Below are 17,191 nucleotides of genomic sequence, written 5' to 3' on the forward strand. Positions count from 1 at the left end.
GGATAATTTGATCTAATTCAGCAGATAATAAATTCAAAATTAATTTCAAAGTATGTGTGCAACTCTTTCAGGGGAAGAAGGCGTGGCCTCTATTTCCAAGAGAAGAGACTAATAATTATTACTGCATTTCATTGATTCTAAGATACATAGTTCTTTTTCACATCCAAACATCTCCACAGTAATGTGTCTTATGATCAAAGTGTTAAGGGGGTATTGTATTATATTTCAATTGGCCTTTTTCGTTTATTCCAGTGGAACATGAAAAAATTACATCTTCTACATTAAATGCTTATTATGCACTTGCCCTATGATAGGCAGTAAATTCAGAAGAACTCTTGGAGGTGCAAATAGTTATTTTGCAGATGTACGTAAGGGTCAGAACTTCCCACCTCTGTCTCTACCTCTCCACATATAAACAGGAGTTTACCTTTCCATAGTGTTTCCCAGAAACAGAAAAAGGATGCAAACATTATTGTTGGACTCTAGAGCTACATTTGATAGTAACTGGGGACAGATCTTCACAGTGGCAAAAAGGAAATACTGGCTCCAAATCTCAGGTTAAATGAAAAACAGAGTGAAAATGCGTAAGATGGTATTTGGCATCTAATAAACATAGACAAAATAGTTATGGTAGACAGTATATGCCCAGTGTTATGATAATTGCTTTATGGGAACTGTTCTATAGCCTATTAGATGACTCATCTAAATTTTTCAGAATTGTCCTACTCAATTCTGAAAAATAGCAAGGGATTCATAACCCAAATTCACACAGCTCACAGTGGTGCATCAGTGTGTGTGTGTGTGTGTGTGTGTGTGTGTGTGTGTGTGTGGTAGGGAAGTTGGATTTGAAACTCACATCTGTGATCCTAGTGGCTGTGCACTATTTGCAACTCTGGTTTTTTATGGTGCCGTGTTGATTACTTGAGCCCTCAGCAAGCATAACTGAAGCTGGGGAATCAGTCTCATTGGGCAAACAATGAAACTGCAGAACATTTGTACTGATGGTTTTGGGAATAGATTCCTTCGCTTACTTACGGAGAGGACAAGAATGTTAGGGAGAGGCAGAGGCCTATACAGAGAGATAAGACAATCAATAGTGATCATTCTACATGTTATACTTCATAAAAGGCATTGGTGAAAAGAATATACACCAATTGTAATTCTCTTTCTGCTTCTTAGTGAAATGCCCGAAGTCAACTCTCAAATGACCTATTAAAGCAAGCCATGAAGCGGCTTAGAAAGTATATCCAAACTAAGAAAATGTTAGGTAAGCATAAGTTTACATTGACTAGTTGTCAACATTAATTTAGTATGCAGTAGTTGTGCAAACTTGCATAATTTATGCAGTTCTCTGGCCCATCACTGTAAAGTGAAGCGGTTGACCTCTTTTCTAGCTTGAATATTTGGTGGTTTTGTAGGTGGATAACTTTGGGGAGTGGTGATTTTAAAGATACATTTTATTAGGAACTTTGATCGGTAATGCATTATTTTCCACTTCATTAATATTTCATCAGAAGCTAAATTTATGACTTCATAAAATTAGAACAACCAATTCAGTTAATTACTAGGTGGAAAACATTGAAGCCATACTAACACCGTCTTGGTTTTCTCATCTGCTAATATGGACACTGGCCTCTGCTTTGCTAAGTCATACATTGTGTGGAATAACACGTGCACAGGCTCGCAGTGTCCACACAGAGAACACACAGGGCAGCATGTTACTAAGATGTATCCCACATGCTGTTAAACTCTGGCGACTATCACCTAAAGTTAGTGGTCTAGGATTTTTGTTTTCTTGCAAGGCTTGGGTGTAATGCACATTTTCTTACCATATATCTACACAGCAAGGCCATCACTACTTTTGGGGTTCAGAAACTCATTCATAAAGTAATATTGAAATCCACATTTTCAAAGAGAAGTGAAAATTAACCTGAAATATTAAAGATGAATTTCAGTAACACTTTAGCTGGCTTCAGTATTTATTCCTGTAGAGCCAAGCTTACATCAACCTTCCCATTAAAATTTCTTCTGAGCACCCTATATTTGAGTAAATATGAAAATACAGTATTTCCTTATACTCTAAATTGGCATAAATATAAAAAGATATTCTTGTAAATAAATATTCCATGCAAATTGACTGCATTTATGAAGGTGGGAAATCATAAAACCTTATATTACCATGGCTGTGCAGGGAAGAAAAGTCTATGTTACTACAGTAAAAGAACAAAAATGTGTTTAGGGGAAGAAAACTATGTTACTACAGTAAAAGAACAAAAATGTGTTTAGCTATGTGGAAGACTGGAGGCCCAGTGCACAAAATTCATGCATGGGTAGGGTCCCTAGGCCTGGCTGGAGATCAGGGCTGATCTGTGGGATGACTGGTGGGGCAATCAGAGGCAATCGCGCTGGCACCTACCTTGGCTGGCCTGGCGCCTCCTACTCACCGGCCCCACTGTCTGCCAACACTACAGCTGGCCGGGACCTGTGGGCTGAGGGCAGCTCCTGCATTGAGTGTCTGCCCCCGGGTGGTCAGGGTGCATCATAGCAACTGGTCGTTCTGTGGGTCTTTCCACTGTTTGGTCAATTTGCATATTAGGGTTTTATTATATAGGATAAGAGAAGTCATATGTGGGAGTCATGTGGGGAGCTGCCTGTCTGCTCCTTGACTAGTGTTCCAACCATATCTCATGCTTAGGTCTTTGCAAGAAGATCAAATTCATTTCTAGCTCATTTCTGCTTCTGAGTTAACATTTTAAGATTGACTGTGGCTTGGATCATCTGTCTTCCCAAATAGTTCTGGGGTGTGTAGGTGAATACCAATGCAGATGAAAGCTCTGGCCCGACTGGTATAGCTCAGAGGTTGAGTGTCAACCTATGAACCAGGAGGTCATGGTTTGATCCTTGCCAGGGCACATGCCCAGGTTTAGGACTGGATCCCCAGTAGGAGGCATGCATGAAGCAGCTGATCAATGATTCTCTCATCATTGATGTTTCTATCTCTCCCTCTCCCTTCCTCTCTCCGAAGTAAATAAAAATAAACAACAATAAACTTATACTGCTGTTGTGAAATAAATGCATGGTTAATTGCATTTTTTTAAGAAAGAAAAAAACGAAAGATGGCTGGGCCATGGCAGAAAGTCCAGGCCCATCACAGAGTGTGCCTGCCCTCGGTTAGGATCATTCCCTCTGTCAGTTTGTCTGTACCTGGTGTTTTTCTACTGAGTTACTATTAGGAGCAACGGGCAGCCCTGGCATTGTAGGGACTTGGAGAAAGAAGAGCGGGCACCATGTTGTGATGATTATAATTCAGCCTGTAGTTGTTGGGAGTAAGACTTTTATCTTATTTTTATTTGCATTTAGAACCTGTGCAATTTGCTGATTTAAGAATGAGGCTCCTAGTGATGGAAAGCTTTACCCAAGATTACTTGTTTTTGGGGAGGGCTTTCTTCAAGATTTTAGCAGGGGTGGACAAACTTTTTGACTCGAGGGCCACAATGGGTTCTTAAACTGGACCAGAGGGCAGGAACAAAAGCATGGAGTGTTTGTGTGAACTAATATAAATTCAAAGTAAACATCATTACATAAAAGGGTACGGTCCTTTTTTTCAATAGTTTTATTCATTTCAAACGGGCTGGATTCGGCCCGCGGGCTGTAGTTTGTCCACGGCTGTTTTAGAGGATATGGTAATGTCATGGCAGCCTAATTTTGGCCAAATAACCACAATCAGGCTTTCAGGTTAGATCCAGGGATGGTGGCATTGAATCGGGGAGAAGATCATAAATGAAGAGATTAACATTGGACTGTCGTCTTATTTTGTGTGATTCTGGACTATCACTCAACCCCCTTAATTTCCAAGACTGGGCCGGTGCAGAGGCTGTGCATTTCGACTGTGCATCAGTCATCATGCAAGTCTGTGAAATGCTAAGGCCTGCCCAGTCCAGCTCATTTCCTGAGAATCTCCAAGGGAAGGTCTGACTTCCATATGTTTATAGATGCCCCAGGTAATCTGACGAACGTTGGGATTAAACCCACTGCTCTGGAAATTCCTAAGGGCCTTTCCAGGCAACCAGTGCAGGCAGGAGATTGACTTTTCCTTCATGTTATTTCTTTCCACCAGTGTTTTTGATCTTTCACTTATTCTCATTTTTCTACTTATTTGACTTACTAACCAACCCAAATTCTAATTACATGATGTGTGGCAATATCAATCTGTATTTACTGCAAAATCAGGTAATTTAAAAAAAAAATTTTTATTGGGGTGACACTGGTTAACAAAATTATACAGGTTTCAGATGCACAAGTCCACAACATATCATCTGCACACTGTACTCTGTGTTCACTGCCCCAAGTCAAGTATCCTTCCAACACATTTATCTCCCTATAACCCTCCTCCATCTCACGCTCCATCTCCTCAGATTCCTGGCAATAACCACACTGTTATCCATGTCTATGAGTTTTTCGCTTTTCTTCTTTTTTGCTCAATCCCTCCACTCCCCAGACAGCTGTCAGCCTGCTCTCTATCTATGAGTCTGTCTCTATATTCCTTGTTAGTTCATTAGATTCTGTATGTGAATGAAATCATATGGTACTATAAAATCAGGTAAATCTTTTTTATTTAATATATTTTTATTGATTTGAGAGAGGAAGGTCAAAAGAGATGGAGATGAAACATCAATGATGAAAGAGAATCATTGATCGGCTGCCTCCTACATGCTCCACACTGGGATTGAGCCCAAAACCCAGGCATGTGCCCTGACTGGGAATTGAACCATCACCTCCTGGTTCATAGGTCAATGCTCAACCACTGAGCCACACCAACCAGGCTCAGGTAAATCTTAAAATCAATATTTTCCTCATATGAAGGCATAATGCTGAGATCCCTTCAGCTTCCAGAGCTGAATTCAATCCCAGGGGAAACACACACACACACACACACACACACACACACACACAGCTACAGTTATCTGGCAAATGGTATTTGATAGACATGGTTCTCATTTGGGTATTTTATAAGTCTTCTGATGGGAGAAATTTTGAGGGGAGAGGGAAGATAACTATTTGACAAAGCAGTTATTTCCTGTTAAAAAAATGTCCAGGATTCTTTCCTGTACTTTTAAAAATTAAATTACTTTGGTTATATGTTTGTAAAAACCACTGGCACACATAAGAAGGATTTCTCAATTCCTCCTCTTGCAGAAGCTCTGGGGCACCTACCATCTTCCATCACTTTGAGGATGGTCTGAGATGACAGATTGGATTAATGCAGCTTCAGCATCCAACTCAGGAGATCAGCAAATGGGAGGGACACTTACTGGTGGATAAAACATTTCTAGCTGATGTATTCAAATTCTTACCTGGTGGATAAGTTCTTTTCTATGTCATTGCTTATACAATTCTTATAAATAAATACTAATAAAGAACTCACATGGTTATCTATTTTTGCTTGACTTCATCAAAATTACTGCAACCAGAGACCGTCTATTTCATGTATCTTTTTATACCCTAAAATGAATAACCCAAAATTAATCAACTGACTTATAAATTCCTTAATTCTATGCATCACCTTCTTCATTCTTCCTAGTTCTTTTAACCAGAATTAAAAATTGGACTGTCAGAACCGGCTAGTGTTAAGGAGAGATGGGTCTAACTTGCTCCACTGCCCCTGGGGAGGCTCCAGGAAGTAGAGGTTACACTTACTGGATTTCTGAATTACTTGGAGAGAGAACAGGACTCTGTCTGCTCATCCTTGAGAAGTTTATGCTTTTATTGTCTCAACCTCCATCCAGTGGTTCTTTGGGGGCATCAGAAAAAAATCCATTAGGTCAACCTTTCCCCAGGATATATACTCACACAGAGATCAGGTCACATTCATCTATACACATTTATAAGTGCCTACTATGTGTCAGCCATTGTCACAGGCCCTAGGTATGAGAAATTAATAAAACAAAGGCTTCCTTTCTGGGATTTAACTTATAAAGAGAGGTCAAGTTGTACTAAGTACTACTGAAAAAAAATAAAGAGGGCAAGGCAGAGAGGGCAAGAGTTGTTACATATATGTAGTAGTAGTCAGTGACATTTGAGCAGCGCTTGAAGCAAACACATTCCTCAAGCTGGTACCTGGGGAAAGTTTTCAAGGCAGCAGGAACATAGAGGGGAAGGTCCCCGAGGCAGCAGAGCCCTTGGCATGCTTGGGGAACAACAAGGAAGCTGGTGTGCTGTAGCAGAATGATGAAGATCCAGGTGCGGAAGAGAAGGTCAGGTGGTCCCAAGGGACAGACCATTAGGCTTTTAGGTCATGGTAAGTACTTTGCTGTTTATTCTGAAAAATATTAAAGGTTAATATACTTCCTCATTCTTGTTTTCAAAGGATAAATCTGGCTCCTGTAGGGAGAATGATCTTTCCAGGCAAACTCTAGAGCAGGGAAACTGGGAACGATGCAGAGGCTTCTTGCATTGTTCAGGTGGGAGATGGTGATGGCTTAGAGTGGGAAAGAACGACAGAGGTGGTCTCACGTGGTCAGATTCTGAGCTTATTTTGAAGATAGAAGTGAGAAATTTGCTGATGGATTGGATGTGATATGAGAAAAGAGAAAGAAATCAAGAAGACTCAGTTAGATTCTATAGTCCATTGTCTTGAGCTCTATCATGGAACTACTCAGGCTTGGGAGGGAGAGAGAACAAAACTCAAGGTCTCCTACAGCCCTAGTGGCTGCGGATGACATCTTATAAATGTTATCAGCCTCAGTTTCTTCAAGTACGTTAGTGAACATTATATCTAACACATCAGCGTGTCTTCAGGGTTAAAATTAAGTAAGAGCCTTAAATGTGTTAAACTCTCTGTATTTACATCTAAACTGTTATCGCAATGCTATGGGAGAATTGCTATTATCATAGGATGAGAAAACTGAAACATAAGAGATTATAGAATTTGCTCAAAGTCACACAGAGCTAGATGTAGGACTTGAAATCAGTTCTGTCTGACACTAGAACCCAAGTCCCCAAACACCATATTAACGACCACAAAAACAATTAGTGATCTCAGTAATACAAGTAGCTAACATGGTGCATACAACAGGCCACACCTTTTGTCTAAGTGCCTCACCAACGTTACTTTCATTCTTACAACCTGCCAGGCCCATGTGCGATCTTTCTTTTACAAACGAGGGAGCAGAAGCTCAGGGGGTAACACAGCTTGTCCATACCACACGGGCAATGAGCTCGCATTCCTGGAAGCCTGGCTTGAACTTGGGTCCACAGCACCCAGGCTGCCTGCTCCACTGATGCCAAATGCCTCTCTGCACTAACGGATTTCGTGTTTGTTTGTCCCGCCAACATGGGAGGGAGGAGGGGCAGGGGAGAACGACTGTGTGGGTTCTCAGGAGAACCTCTAAAGCCCGGAGGAACAGCAGGTACCTGCTGTCTGTAACTCCAGAGCCGCAGCAGGACTGGCCATTGCAGCTCTGCGGCATTTTTCTTTGAGGTCAGTATCACAAGATGTTAGTCTGCTTCTTTCCCCAAAAACAGAATTTAATGCACTTTCTCATTGCTTTGCTTTTTCAGAGATGATGAAGTATTCATCAGAAGGCATGTTTTTGCAACTACTAAGTGCTCTCCATTCACCAGCAAATCCAATTGCTTCATGTTGAGTAGGAAAGAGAACAAGTGAAAACCTGGCTATTGTTGAATCCTCAGAGAAATGAAAGCAAAAAAAAAGAAAGAGAAAAACCAGCTATTTCAAAAGTAAAATCAGACTGCATTTGGAGGATAGCAAGGAAGGAAAAGGGAACTTATTATCAAATAATAATAAATTGGTTTCCTTTTGTTTCAACCTCACTTTTATGATGTTGCAATACATTTCCCAACTGAATGTTTTTTTTCAGGGATCTTTTGTGTTTTTTGTTTGTCTTTTTTTGTAGTTTTTTAAAATCACAAAGGAGTTAAATCAATTCTTTATAAATCTACCTTTAGAAAGGCAGAGATTAAAGCAGTTCTAGATATCAGTGCACAGAACTTCTCCATACGATGGTCCTTGGTCATTGCAGATAGAGAAGCCATCACTCCCATGGTGAAGGCAGCTGCAGGGCTATTTCTGTGCCTTTTATAAAGGGAACAGGCAGGGTGCCTAGTAGCAGCTGAAGGGTGATGTCTTGATTTCTAGAATATTAAGGGTGCAAATGTGTTGAATACCCACTGAACACCCACCCAGTCTGACCCATGACTAGGCATTCACAGGCGAACCTAATTTTCAAAACTTGCACCAGAAAAAGAGACCTCTTGCCATTCCCATTTCAGGGATGAGGAGACAGTGTCAGCAACTGCAGATGTCTGAAACACATATCTAGGACATACAGGAAGTTGGTGGATATACACTCACATCTGCATGACTCCTACTCATGGTGCCACACACTGCAATGCCTTCCCTTAGCATCACGACCCTCCACTAACTTCTCTGTAAATTGAGAGCATGTATTGTCCAAAAAGATTAATTGTAAATAATGTGTGTAAAGTAACTAGTATAGTGCCTGGCATATTGTAGAAAGTTTTTCTCAAACGTTTTATTGGTGCATGTACCGTCAGGGTTGTATGAAAGAAACAGAACCAGCATGATGGAGGTTTTTATATTCCAATATTATATGACTTATACTAATATAGGATAGTAAGATTTAAAATTATATTATAATGCATATAAGTATAGGTGTCATTCATATATATATATAATTATCCTCACGCAGTCGACATGCAGAATGTCTTCTGTCTCAGAGTACTTCACTCTTCCCCTTAACATCTTTCAACCAATTTCAGCTCAAGCTATGGAGGATAATCTTCACTTAAAGCCAATTGATTGTATATATTAACCACATCTACTAACTACCTTTAGGGCACCACCTAGATTAGTGTTTGATTAAATAACTAGGTGCTATTGCCTAGGCACGTTGACTCATGAGGTTATTCATCACACTGTGCAGCAGCAGGAAACTTGCCTGAATCATTTTATCACATTGATAATTAAAGAGCTAGCCCATTAGTATTTTTAGATTATCTTCAGAGGGGGCATGGGAACCAATGAGGGAAGAAGCACTGCATTTCCTCATCTGCACATTTTTCCTAAAAAAGTAACTATTAGAGTGTTTGTTCTTTATTGAATTATTTTCAAAATGCCTGATTCAATGTTTTCTTGGAGGCAAATACTTGTTAAATTATTCATAGTACTACTTTCTAAGGATAATTAGATTACCTGGGGCCTACATCAGCTAGGAGACTGTAGTGCCAAAATATGAGAATTTATAATGCTTTATGTGCGTTTTTCCTTGACCAATCTAGCCTGTATTTGGAAATGGGAATAAGATCAACTCTGAAAGCAGTTTATGGAGCGTGCTTTATGTTGATGGGGATTGAAATTGTGACCAGAGAAAGTCTTACTGACAAGTTGACATTTGAATAAACATCCGAAAGAAATGAAGATGTCATTCAGACATCTGGGCTGAAAGCATTCCGGGCAAAGTTCCTCTGTTAGGAGCATGCCTGGTGTGCTGTGGCAGAAATGAAGAAGGGTGGGTTAGAGGGGAGTCAATGAGAGGAAAGCGGGCATAAATGAGGTCAGATTGATAGTCTTGTTGTTAATTCGATTATTTTTCAATCATACTCTCTTTCCTACTTCCATGGGAGGATATAATTCCTTTCCCCAATTTTGTTGACTTGGCGATGTAACTAGCACTGTAACCAAGTAGGTATGCTGCTCAGTTCTCCTTCAAAGGAGCCTGCTTCGGGCACATAATTGGACCCAGAGCTCTCAGTGCTGTCTCCCTGATCTATCACCACGTTCACTTCTACTGGGTTGTTCTTAGCCAATCACTGAGCATTGCATGGGCACTGGTACAACTTCTAGTAGAATGCATGCCAACTTGGATAGCAATTTTGGGTCAAGGGTTACACACTGGTTTAGCTAAAACTTTCTTAGCACTGCACTGCAATCTAAGGTTCTCCCTATGTATTTATTCTCCCTTCTCCCTCTCCATTTACAGTTTATCAGACCTGCATTGCAAGTCTGCACTGCAAGTTCTTCCCACACATAGACCTCCATTCCTTTATAGCATCTGTTTTTTAGGGGATCTGAACAGATACACTTGGCTTTGCTTCACATTGTTATAATGCACTTCCTGCACATTGATTTTGGCTTGTCATGTTGCATGCATTGACCAAAGACAAGGAGGACATGAAATAGAACTGGGCCCAATCTGTAGCTTGAGCCAAGTGCACTTGAACCTGGACCACCAGTAACCATCCCACAAGAGCTTGAAACACAAGATGACTTGTTCTGAATGACTCTGTTTTAGCAGGTTCACTCTTATTATAATGTTGATAGTAAATGGGAAGTGATAAAGGGCAAAAATGGAGAAATCTGCTATTGGCTTATGAATGAGTTCAGGCAGGAGACAATGGTGGTTTTGACTAAGATGGAAAGAAGTGGTAGAAATCAAGATATTCTTTAAAAATAGAAAAGACAGGATTTATTGATGGGATGCTCTGTAGTGTGCAATAAAAAAGAGAAAATGGTGACACCAATGGTTTTGACCTGAACAATTGGAATGATGGAGTAGTCTTAACAGAGAAAAGAAACAATCTGAAATCAGGCTTTATAGACCCTTGAACTTCTCAGCTGCAATCATATGTATTGTTTCTACATCACACTTCAGCCACCCTCTCCCACAGTTGTTTTCTGAACCTTGTCATCACTAATTAATATGTCATTTCTAGAATCTAGAATTTGGGTAAGCCCAACGCTGACTATCTCTTATTTTTCAAATTTACTGAACCTAGCACTTCAAATAAAAATATTTCAATGTTATCAGACATTCCAACTTTTATGCTATCAACCTATTTTTTCTTACAACAAAGGACATAACACTTCTTTTTCGTCGTCTTTTTTCAGGACACTATGCTTCTTTATTATAAAAACTCTCAATATAAATTTTCCTCAGAAAAACTCACTCACCTGTTAAAATCTCAATCCTGCTGATCTACACAGCTCACACCCAAGGCCAGCTTCCCTTCCGTGCTCAAGCCCAGTGCTCCTGCAATTGTCCAATCTCTCTAATACATTTCTACTTCCTGCCTTGCTCCTGCATCACTTCTATCAGCGACAAATATGCTTAAACAGGCCCAGTGTGAAATATCCTCTCTTTTCTCCAGACATCCAGCATGCCCCATGGGTAAGAGATAGAGGTCAAACTAACTACATGAAGAAGAATGGTCACCACCCAGACAACAGCCTCCACACAAAGAGACCCAACTGCAGTGTTGGGGCCACTGGTCCTCATTGTCCAGGCAACAACCCTCTCCTGCCACTAAGCCACTGTATCTTTCAGGTCAGCCTGTTACAACAGTGATGGCTGTGACTCCTTATAGAAATGGACCCAGAGCGATAATATTACTTACTGATGCCATAGATTATTGGACCTTCAGCTATCATATCAGTAAAAGGGGAATGATAATGTACCATAGTCTAAAGGACTATTGTAAAGATTAATTATTCTCATGCACAGAATAAACTCATTTTATTTTAGGAATATCTATAAAGGATTTACTGAGTTTAGATTTCACCAGGATCCATGACCCATAGTTAAAGTGATTATGTAAAATATAGATCCAGCTTAACTTTGGGAAACATACTGAAACAAATAGATCAATCTAAGATAGAGAAGATAGCAAATGAAATATAGATATCAGCAGTGACAGATGGTTAGTATAAAATAAGAACCATGTTCTCAAGAAATATCTCATTGACATGTAATCAGACCCAAATTTAAATATGGATTCAAATAACAATTATACTTCTGTTACTAACACAAAACAAAAATGTATAAACATTATGACTAGTAGATGAGACCCTTAGCACATATTAGGAAATTTATGGCCAAGAAAATAAAATAAGATCCATAGAATTAGAGGTTTGTTTGTGTTGGGGTTTCATGGCCAATTTTGACTTATTAAAGATATGAAAGTATTATTTAACATTAAAAATGAATTAACATACAATACATTATAATAATAAATTAACGGTTCAAAATTTAAAAAATATATAACTGTCTCAACATGGATAGAAAAAGTGGGAATAAAATAAAATTTCCTTCACATTATAATGACTACCAAAAATCTACTATAAAATTCATGCTTAATTTTGAGACTGTAGAACTATTCCATTTTGAACAACTTAGTGGTCATCTTAAAATTAAAAATATACATATCCTAAAACTGATGCACAAGTAGCCATTGCTTCTTAATAATCTTCAAAAAATAAATGCAATGTGGTAGGTTTATATGACAGAGTACAATGTATCACATAGAGAACAAATCTCAAAACACAATTCTAGGAGAAGAAATTAAGTCAGTTAGTTCTAGAATAACGTGAATGGTGCCAAACTATTTTTGAATGTCAGAACATTATTGCCATGTAAGATGATATAAAAATAGGAATCTATGATTTCCTTATTTTATTCGAATTATGGTCAATTTATAGTGTCATATACAAATATAAAAAGTTTTATATTGCAAATGTGAAAGGTTTTTGAAACATTTTTGATCATGTAATGTTCTGAAATGGGGTTTAGCAAACTTTTCTATAAAGGACTATATAGTAAATATTTCAGCCTTTGTAAACACAACTGGTTTTTATCACAAATTCTGTTATTTTTTCAATCAGCTAACATGCTAAAAATATCTTAGCAGTTCTTTTCTGATCCAGTGTAAGGATACACAATAATCCAGTATGGAAGTTGGGTTTTTGGATGGAGCATTCAACATAGTTACACACAGATCAATGGAACAGAATAGAGAGCCAATTTCTAAAATCACATGGACAGATAATTTATGACAAAGGGGCCAGAAACACAATGGAATAAAGATAGTCTCTTCAGTAAATGGTGCTGTGAAAACTGGGAAGCCACATGCAAATGAATGGAACTGGATTACAGTTTGTCTCCATGTACAAAAAATAATTCAAAATGGATCAAAGATTTATATATCATACTTAAAACAATAAGTTACATAGAAGAAAATATAGGTACCAAACTTATGGATCTTGTTCATAGAGAAAATTTAAGAACTTGACCTCAAAGGCAAAAGAAGTAAAGGCAAAAATAAATGAATGGGACTATATCAAACTAAAAAGTTTTTGCACAGTGAAAGAAACTGACAACAAAACAAAGAGGCAGCCAACCAGATAAGAGATGATATTTGAAAACAGTAGCTTCTACAAAGATTTAATTTCCAAAATATATAAAGAACTCATAAAACTCAATACCAAACAAACAACCCAATAAAAAACTGGGCAAAGGATCTGAAACTACACCTCTCCCAAGAAGACACAAGAACAGCCAATAGATATATGAAAAGGTATTCAACTAACTGGCAATTAGAGCAGTGGTTCTCAACCTCCTGGCCCTTTAAATACAGTTCCTCATGTTGTGACCCAACCATAAAATTATTTTCATTGCTACTTCATAACTGTAATGTTGCTACTGTTATGAATCATAATGTAAATATCTGATATGCAGGATGGTCTTAGGCGACCCCTGTGAAAGGGTTGTTCGACTGCCAAAGGGGTTGCGACCTACAGGTTGAGAACAGCTGAATTAGAGAAATGCAAATCGAAACTACAAGATACCACCTTACACCTGTTAGAGTGGCCATTATCCACAACACAAACAATAACAAGTGTTGGAGAGGTTGTGGGAAAAGTGAACCCTCATTCCCTACCGGTAGGAATGCAGACTTGTACAATCGCTATGGAAAGCATTCTGGCAATTCCTCAAAAAATTAATAGAACTATGATAGGGCCCGGCAATCCCTCTTCTGGATATATACCCGAAAAACTCGAAACCATGTATTCACAAATATATATTCACCCCTATGTTCATTGCAGCATTATTCACATGGCCAAGACATGGAAACAACCAAACTGTCCTGCTATAGAGGACTGGATAAAGTAGATGTGGTACATATACACAATGGAATACTACTCAGCCATAAGAAAGGATGAAATAGGGTTATTTACAACAACATGGATAGACCTTGAGAATATTATGCTAAATGAAATAAGTCAGACAGAAAAAGCTAAGACCGGTATGATTTCACACAGATGTGGGATATAAAATTGAAACTTGTGAGCACAAACAGCAGTGGGGCAGTTGCCAGAGGGAAGGGGGTAGGGGTGGGGGGGGAAACAGTCCTAATATAAGGTGACAAGAGAAGATTTGACTTTGGGTGGTGGGCACATGGTGCATATATAGATCTTGTGACATAAAAACCCACACCTGAAACCTATATGTTCATGTTGACCAATCAATTTAATGAATTAATGTTAAAAAAATAAAACAAATCAATAAAATTGACTGCATTAATAGGATCGAGGAAAAATAGCATAATCTCATTAGCTGCCAATGAGATGTGGCATTTGGTAAAATTCAGCATTCCTACTGAGACAAAAAGTACCTATAGCAAATATTCTTAATTTTGAAATGTTGAAAACATTATTTGAATTCAGAAATGAAGCAGAATACACATTTTGCCACATTTAATGTACATTCACTTGGAAAATATAGATGGTGCGATAAGACAGGAGCAATAAATATTTTTAATAAATAGAAAGGAATAAGCCTCTCATTATTTTCATAATTGAATATACATAGAGATTTTTAAAAATCTGCATAAAAACTATTACAATTAATCATGACTTGTAGATGGAAAATCATGTCAAAATCAATTCTATATCCATATAAATCACAAATATTTAGAAAACCTCTTTAAGTGCTTTTTGTCATGTCATTAACAGCTATTATTAAAATGTTGAATTCTGTGTGACAGTATCTAGTGATTTTAGTAGTCATGTTCCTGGGACTCCGAAATTACACTGCTCTTGGGAAGTCCTTACCTACCCTCAGAAATGAGTATGTCACTGTGTGAAAACAGTAACTTAGAGAACCCACTGGGAAGCCTCTTTGAACTACCCAGGACTCTGAAACTTGCCTCCCAGAAACCCTGGCAGTATAAAGGATAGCAGGGATACGTAACTTTTACAGGGAACTATTCCAGGACTGAATTTTTATTAAGTTTCAGAGCCTTCCAATGTGAAGTCTGTGGGCATAAGCACAGGGACCCGAGCTCCTGTGAGGGTACCAGATAAAGTCAGAATGGGGTGTCACTTCTGCTGTTCTTTCAGTTGCAACCTTCTTGAATTCCAAATATAAAAAGGAAATAGGAATATGTGGGTCAAGTGAGACTTCCAAGACCCAGGCAAGTCCAAGAATAATGTTGCACAATTTCTTTTTCTCATATCCAAATATTGTTGCCATTGAATATATATTCTTTTTTTTTATTGCTTAAAGTATTACAAAGGGTATTACATATCCCCCCCGCCCTAGACAGTCCCCTAGCCTCCCTTATGCCATTGAATATATATTCTTGTAATAAAATTAATGAGTTGACAAACTAAGATAGCCCTGGAAAGTAAGAAAAGCTGAGCCTTCCTCCCAACTGGTTGCGGGATAGCTGAGTTATAATCATATATGAGATGTCCAGTGAGGGTTCTCAGGGGAGTCCTTTATCAGAGACTGTGATGTCACCACAGCAGCTTGTCTGGTGCTTTCAGGACCGTGGGTCTTAAAGTCTGCCTTGCTATTATATGAAAACATCTGAATTTGTTTCTCTTGCATTCCAATGTTGCTGTACAATGTGAAGGCAAAGTGTATATTTGCCATTTCATCTGTGATGTCCTTATAAAAGGGTATTTTAGATACTGAGAGAAAACCAATTTGTTTCATATCATGCCAACCTTGTTCATTTATTCATTCAGCAAACATGAAAGGAGCGCCTACAAAGTGCCAACACTACTCTAGGTGCTAGAGATACTGCAGCAATTAAAACACAACCAAAACAGAGCAAAGCAAAACAATAGAAACTCTGCCCAGAGAACTCAATTCTAATGGTGGGAGACACCAAATTAAAGAAATCCTACATAATAAAAGCCTAATATGTAAATTGTCCCGTCAACTTGGAGTTCAACCAGGGGGCAGGGCTGGCTGGCCAACCACCCTCGGCCCCTTCCCCCTGACCGGCTGCGGCAGTAGGTGGCCTGGGGAAAAGAGGGCCTCCCACCCCCGGCAGCCACTAGGGACCCTACCTGTACATGAATTTTGTGCACTGGGCCTCTAGTATTACTATATCGCCACATTAGTTGGGGACAATTCTATATTGGAGTTCGACCAGGGGGCAGGGCTGTCTGGCTAACCACCCTCGGCCCCTTCCCCCTGACCGGCTGCGGCAGTAGGTGGCCTGGGGAAAAGAGGGCCTCCCACCCCCGGCAGCCACTAGGGACCCTACCTGTACATGAATTTTGTGCACTGGGCCTCTAGTATTACTATATCGCCACATTAGTTGGGGACAATTCTATATCAGTGCATAAGCAGTTTCTGTGATCTGCTCATATAAGAATGTTGCTTCCCAGTCAGATGCAGTCCAGTTGAACCTTATGGAAACTCAATCACTATAAACTAAAACAAGAAGCCTAACTATACCACAGCCTCATACACAGTTTATTTCCTCATGCTAACCACTAAAATTCAGTACGTAGGATCATCAGGGATATTATAAGCCACACAGTTTAATTTAAAAAGCAAATTTTATAAAGTCAGTACCTAATCCTATCTAATAATAGACAAATATGGTAATTAACCATACCTCCACTACACTTCCCATTGGCTAATCAGGGCGATATGCAAATTGACTGCCAACCAAGATGGCGGCTGGCAGTAATGCAGCTGAAGCGAACATGAGGCTTGGTTGCCCCAGCGATGGAGGAAGCTAAGCTTCCCCACCTGCCGCAGCCAGGCTCTGAACTGCACTCTAAGCAACTATGTTGCAATTATAGAAGCTAAACAAACCCCAGGTACCTGCTTTCAGTCAGCCTCTGAGTTGGAGTCGCAACAAAGTTTCAGTTACAGAAGGTAAACAAATCCAAGAATTAAAAAAAAAAAAAAAAAAGAGAATAGAGAATGGCAAAACTCAGGAAGCAGGCAAACTTATGATAAAGATATATGTGCATGGTTGTTGGCGACAGTGTAAGTAAGGACCCCCTGTGACTTAGCACATTCACTTACAGGAAGTTATCCTACCATGTTCTCTCACATGTATGTTA

Source organism: Myotis davidii, unplaced genomic scaffold (genome assembly GCF_000327345.1).
Source record: "Myotis davidii unplaced genomic scaffold, ASM32734v1 scaffold808, whole genome shotgun sequence".
Taxonomy (NCBI): Eukaryota; Metazoa; Chordata; class Mammalia; order Chiroptera; family Vespertilionidae; genus Myotis; species Myotis davidii.